The 6,985-nt window shown below is 39.0% G+C and overlaps 1 long non-coding RNA gene across 1 annotated transcript in view; it reads left to right on the top strand.

The window, feature by feature from the left end:
- Positions 1-3,827: 3,827 nt before the first annotated feature.
- LOC145722638 (uncharacterized) overlaps positions 3,828-6,985 on the top strand; it is a 307,005-nt gene continuing 303,847 nt past the window's right edge. The window contains exon 1 of the long non-coding RNA XR_014147033.1: positions 3,828-4,060. This is a non-coding gene — a long non-coding RNA (uncharacterized LOC145722638). The remainder of the gene's footprint in view (positions 4,061-6,985) is intronic.

Below are 6,985 nucleotides of genomic sequence, written 5' to 3'. Positions count from 1 at the left end.
ATACTGGGGGGACATAGCATTATGTTAAGTGGGCTTGAGATGTCAAAAACAGCCTCGGTCACTGATCAACCTGCCTTGTGACAAAGATTGTATACCACAGGCATGGGTGAGAATTGCAGGCACTTAGCTAAGTTGATTGATTGAATAAACGCTAGCATTGAGATACCTTGGCCTAAGGAAGGAGATGTTCCCTTCCCTCTCTTATGTTGGACCACTGTAGAAGAACTACAAGAAATTATTCATGAACTAGGAATGAAAGCTGGTATTTATGTTCAGCATTTCAGAGGCCCTGGTGAAGAATGGCTTTCATCTGGTATGGAAGACCTCTTACGGTCAGCCCTAGAGACTTCAGTATCAACACATTGCTAGAGTAGCCTCTGTGGTGGCTGAGAAGTGAAACGAAAAGAATCTGTCATAAAGGAAATAGGTTGAAAAACAAAAAACAAAGACCTTGTCAATGATAAAATGGTGGAAAGGGGGCCCATTAAGGTCTCTCATAAACAGTTGTGGCAAGATTTAATATTATCTGGAACCTTGAGAGAAAATAGAAACAACCAAATTCAGTCTTGCTCAGCCAGTAGAAGGTGTTGCCTAAGGGAAACCAGTTTACTCCCTTGAAGCAAGGCTCAAAAAAGCCAGGTGTGTTGCCAAGTGCACATCCACTAATGGAGGAAATTCAAGGGTGAATACCCTGTACCCCTGGAGAGTTAGGGGTTAGGACAACATTGCCCTCTAGTGGGTGCAATGGGGGGCGATCAGAGGCACAGTGTTGAACTCATCATTTCTTGGTTTTGTACTGACTGACTCTACTAGCTTTAATAGACACTGGAGCTGAATGCACACATCTATGGAAACCCCTCAAAATTCCGGGGAGAGATTAAGGCTATTGATGGTTATGGGGGACAAATCATCAAGGTCAAACAGACAAGTCTCTACCTACAGATGGGCAGGTGACATCTCCACTATTTTCTAGTGAAGTCAGGTTGTGTAACTTGGGATGATATATCCTCCATGTCTCAAACAGCTGAGTCATTACAGGCATACTAAAAGTCCCCAGAATGGAAGGGAAAGACGAACAAGATCCAAGGGCCAGGTCAGTCAGTAAAATTCCTGGGTGTCATGTGGTTGGGTAAGACAGAGGCGGTGCCAGAGGCAGTCATTGATAAAATACAAGCTTTCTCAGTCGTAAAATAGTAAAGGAATTACAGGCTCTTGCTGGTTTGTTGCGTTACTCGAGACCTTTTACTTCCCATCTAGTGAAAGCTATTAAGGCCTCTCTAGGCTTTGGGTAAGAGAAGCCAGTGAGGTTGGGGTGCTAATCAGTAAGAGGCTTTCTTAAAGATAGAAATGATAGTAAAATGAGTACAGGCTCTGGGCACAGGTATTGATGCCAGAAGTGAGTTGTGAATTAGAGTAGAGGTAAATTGATATCTAGAAAGGTTCGACTGGGGCTTGTGGCAATGACACAATCTGAAATCAATTATAGTGATTTGCATAAGTTCAATAAAAATCTGTTCCCCTTGTAACATGACAACACTGGAAACATCAGGTATATTATCAAGGCTTTGAGTGGAATGTCCTATCTGAGAAAGACATGCATAGGCTTTGATATGACCAGACAGCTTTAAGCAACCTCAGGATAGTTTGAGGCCCTCAGGAAAAGAGGAAGTTACCCAAATGGGTAGGTATTGCTTGTGAGTCTGATGGCAAGTATTTGGCTTGGCTCTTAGCCTTGAAAGGCTATTAAAGGCTCAGTCTAAAATTCTTTAAGAGGAGCAGACAACTTGTCCAGGTTCTTCCTTGGGCTGACTTGCAATTCTGGTTTTTGTGTCTGTCTGATACCCCACTATGTGAGTCCTCGGGGTTACACAGGGCTGGGTCTTTGGGTTCATCAACACGGAGAAGGCCCAGGTCACCAAAGCTGACCATTACTTCGAGGGTTCTGAATTGTGAGGAAGGAGCCCAAAAGAGGCCCTGATTCCAGCTGTACTCCTACTGCTTTATTGGCTTAGGAAATCACTGGACCACTTCTGACCTCAGCTTCTTTATCAGTAAGACAAGCTCAACTGATGATCTCTGAGGCATTGTTTCCACAAGTGCCTGGAACGATGTGATGATGAATGGTTAATATTATTTTTTTTCCATTTTTTTCTAAAGTCATGTTTATTGAGGTATAATTTAGACACAATAAAAATGCACAAATCTTGGGGTGTCTGGCTGACTCAGTCGGTAGAGGGTGCAACTCTTGATCTCGGGATTGTGAGTTCAAGCTCCAAGTTTGGTATAGAGATTACTTAAAATCTGGGAAACAAACAGACAAAACAAACAAACAAAAAAACCCCAGCAAAGTAGATTTAAAAGCACCTAAATGGCCATTCACTATTCTTGCTGTACTTAGGTAAATAACGAGGCCAAGTTTGTTAAAACTGAACTTATACAAACAACTTGGTCTTAATTTGGTTACCTTTGCTAGTAATGAGGTTGATTTTAGGAAAAAGAAATTATCAGTAACACGTCTTTATGGATGTTAGATTCTAGTTCTGATTGCCCTTGAATGTTTATTGTTTGCCTCTAAAAGTAGACTGGATCCTGGATTGTTGTGGTTTCCTTGCATATCTGATTAATTTTCTATTTGATTGCTTGCACACTCTAGACCTGATTGTGAAAGCCCACCTGCAAGACTGTTAGGACTGAGGAAAGGACCCCTTTACCGGGTCACTGGCATATCTCATATCGATATTTAATTCTGTGACACAGGGATGTAAGTCACCTCCCAATACCTGCTTCTAGACTCATCACAGAAGAATGCTGCGCAAAGATCGTACAGGTCATAAAGATACTGTGGGTGGAATGCAGGAGTGCTGACAACACTGATTCCATCTTGTTCTCGCCTCTGGTGCCTAGGTGTTACCACTTTAGATAACTAGTAGAGATGACTAGTGCACAGAAGGCTCCACTTGAGATAACCAGAGGAGATCATCTGGTGCACAGATGGCTTTACTTTAGATCACTACCCTGTGACCACACCACCAGCCCCCTCACTCTATAAAAGCTGTGGGTTGAGTTCTGCGGTGGAGGAGGTGGTCGTTGTATAGCGCTCTGGATTGCTGCCCAACCGATTGCCCCTGTCGGTAAGTTACCCTGAATAAAACTGCGTAAACACTGTGGAGCGGCTTACTTTGTTTTTTGGGGTATTAAACTGCCTTCTCAGTCCAGAGGATACATTCCTGACCCTCCTTCACCTTCTAACAGGAGGATTGAATAATTTACCAATTCCCTTTTCAGGCTTCGGTCCACAACAATCTAGAAAAGGGTCAAAGAACAAAGAATGGTATTGATTTTATTAACGGTCACGCCATGTTTATTAACTTGCAAATACGATGATTTTGATACGTTCTGTTAGGAGTAATGGCTAGGACTTGAGGGCGAAATGAAATTGTCTACTGCTTATTCTCAAATTTAAACTTTAAGAAGTTCTGTTGAATTTGTAGAATCCAGTTTTTGGAATTTACCCACCTGGCCATTTGGAAAATCTTGTCTTGCCTCACAAACCTGGCATCAGCTTCATTAAAACTTCCTTGGGCCCTAGATGCTTTTGTATTGATGACATCACATGACTGCACTGATAAAAATATCAATACACTATATTGTAGATTAAAACATTTTCTCAAACTGAAAATTTTATTCTGATTTTGAAAGTACTGAGAGTATTTTTTGTGGGCCTCTAGAAGTATTGTATACCCTACACAATTCATCTGTAGTGCCTAATGGATAATTCAGTCCTAACTAGAACAGAGGTTAGTAGAGTTACTATTGTTGTGTGTGTATTTGGTTGTTGAAGTTGTATGTGTGTAGGACATCTTTTATTGATTAACATGGTCTAATAGATGCCTGGTTCTCATTCATTTCTCCCCTGAGAAAATTATGGTTTCTTTTACAGAGAGGAGGAAGCAAGAGGATGGAGAGGGAGAGAGAGAGAAAAATGATCATTTCCATACTGAACTGTGCTGGGAAACAAAGTGAAGATCACTTTTTTCCATGGAAAACTTTGCAGCAACAGGTAAGCTCCCCTCAAAGGCAGAGTAATCTATATTTGGCTCTCTTCATTTCTACAGTGCTTCAGACACAGTCGGTAAGATATATGGTTATCATTTATGTGAAAAATGTATGCAAATCACATTTGATAATTGGAGACAAAAGTGGGTTTTCTGTTTTTCTTCTAATAGTGCCTTCCTTCAAATTACTGAATGGTGATTCCTTACATCAGATTTGATACTTTTAGGTACTTCAGCTCCCATGTCCAGTTAGTGGTCACATTCTAAAAGCTTTTTCTTGAACCATGTCTTATACCTTCATCTTTATTTTTAAACCCTTTAGAATATATTTTTATCCTAATGAGCTTATTCTGGATTATGGATGCAAGATCAAGTATTCTAATAAAATCTATCAAAGGTGTGAGTGTCACTACAGGAGTGATGCTAACTTCATTGTCCTGAGAGCAGATACTCCAGATTACATATCCAAAGTTAGATGTGAACCTATCTTCTCGGAGAAAGGATCAGTTAAGACTGCAGAATTTTTAGTTAAGAAGTGTGTGGGGGTGATAACTGTGGTTTGGATTTGCATTTCCCAGATGAATGATATTGAGTATCTTTTCATGTGTCTGTTGGCCATCTTTAGATCTTTCTATAAAAGTGTCTATTTGGGACCTCTGCCCATTTTTAATCAGATTGCTTGTTTGTTTTGGGAGGGGGTTTGAGTTGTATAAGCTTTTTAATATTTCGGTTATTAACCCCTTATTGGATATGTCATCTGTGAGTATCTTCTCCCACTCGGGGGTTGCCGTTTCATTTTGTTGATGGTTTTCTTCACTGTGCAAAAGCTTTTTATTTTGGTGTAGTCCCAATAGTTTGTTTTTATTCTGGTTTCTCTTGTCTGAAGAGACCTATCTAGAAAAATGTTGCTATGGCCAGTGTCAGAGAAATTACTGTGTATGTTTTCTTACAGCACTTTATGATTTCAGGTCTCACATTTAGGTCTTTAATCCATCTTGAACTTATTTTTGTGTATGGTATATAAAAAAGTGGTCCAATTTCATTTTTTTGGCATGTATCTGTCCAGTTTTCCGAGCACCATTCATTGAAGAGATGGTCTTTTCCCCCATTCTATAGTCTTGGCTCTTTTCTTGGAAATCAATTGGCCATAAAAGTGTGGCTTTATTTCTGGGTTCTCTTTTCTGTTCCACTGATCTAAGGGTCTGTTCTTGTGCCAGTACCACACATGTTTTGATTACTACAGGTTTGTAATGATCTTGAAATCTGGAATTGTGGTACCTCCAGCTTTGTTCTTCCTGAAGATTGCTTTGGTTATTTGGGTCTTTTGTGCTTCCATACAAATTTTACTGTTATTTGTTGCACTTCCGTGAAACCTGCTTTGGATATTTTGATCGAATTGCATTATATCTGTAGATTGCTTTGGGTAGTATGGAAAAATGGGTGAAATAAAAGGAACTAAGAGATACAAACTTCCAGTCATAAAACAAGTCACAGACGTGAAAAGTACAGCATAGGAATTTAATCATTAAGGTCGTAATAATGTTTGACAGATGATGACTACACTTACTGGTGTGAGAAATGAGTAATGTATAGAATTATTAAATCATTATGTTGTACACTTGAAACCAATAAAACCCTGTTAATTATACTTCAGTGAAGAGTGGAAGAAATGAATGTGATCCCAGAATAAAGATAACCCAGGTAGTGCATGTCGAAAGAGCAGGCCATTGACAGACAGCTTACAGCTTTGTATAGATAATGATTTTCAGTAACATTTTGATGCAATTCCTCAAATAAGAATCAAGTCTCAAGATGGGAAATGGAATTCACATCACAAGAAACTTTTAAAGAAAACGTACACATCTTTCTTTGATTATATGCATTGTGTATAGTCTTGAAAAAAAAAAAAAAAATCCTGTTTGGACCTTACTGACCCATTCTCCCTGTAACAAAGTTCTCTTATTATCCTGAGACCATCTTCTTGATATATTTGTCCTCTTGCATCTATCATCTCTATTATTAATCCTCCAATAGTCAAATCTGTAAATGGGATTTGTTAAAAAAAATGAGGTGCTGTGGTCAAATCAAGAGTGATTTCAAGTTTATAAGGCAATCTAGGGCTGCTCAGATGGCGTTTGCCTAAGTTTAAACCTGGTCTCACACCTTAGTAAGGAGATAAACCTTCTGATGGAGCTTAATTAGTCGCATTATGAAGGCTAAAGGGACATAGGGTGGGAAGTCCCCATCTTTTCAGTCTCTCTCTGTTAGACTATAAAACAAACATGCCTTGGTAGTGTGGGCCAACATATTTTTTCCCCTTAATTGTAAATAATTGTGCTTAAGGAGAAGTCTCCATCTGAAAGTGTATCTCAGTGTATCAGGACTCAGTATTGTCCCCTGCTTAATAGACATTTCATTATAGTGACTTTATGCTTGGAGTATATTTTTAGATTATTTACTCATTTATTCAATAAATATTTATTGAGTACATGATCCTCATGGATACCTTAATAAACAAGACTGAGGATCCCTTCATTCATGAAATAATCTTGGAAATAACCAAATGAAAATAATCACATGTTCTGAGAGATGGGTGCAACATCACATTCATTTTAGTTCATTTACCTACAGAAAATATAATTCTAATAAGTCACTTTATATAGTTTGTAATTTTCCAGGCGCAGTCTTATTTATTTATTTACAACAATCATGTAACAGATAAGAAATCTAAAATTCTGAGAGGCCAAGTGACTGGCCCAAACACAGCATTAGAAAGCTGCAATGCTGGACTCAGACCCAGTTTTCCAAGTCTCCTTTATATATTAAGATTGTGGTGATGAAATCCTCGGATAAAGAGCACATTTCATGAAATGTGGCTCTAAACCAATCCATTACTGTTGAGGGAAGCCCACTTTCCATGAAATTACAAC

Source organism: Leptonychotes weddellii, chromosome 7, assembly GCF_054177405.1.
Source record: "Leptonychotes weddellii isolate Sample4059 chromosome 7, ASM5417740v2, whole genome shotgun sequence".
Classification (NCBI taxonomy): Eukaryota; Metazoa; Chordata; class Mammalia; order Carnivora; family Phocidae; genus Leptonychotes; species Leptonychotes weddellii.
The sequence above is the reverse complement of the archived record's forward strand: the minus strand, read 5'-3'. Positions and strand labels throughout refer to the sequence as shown.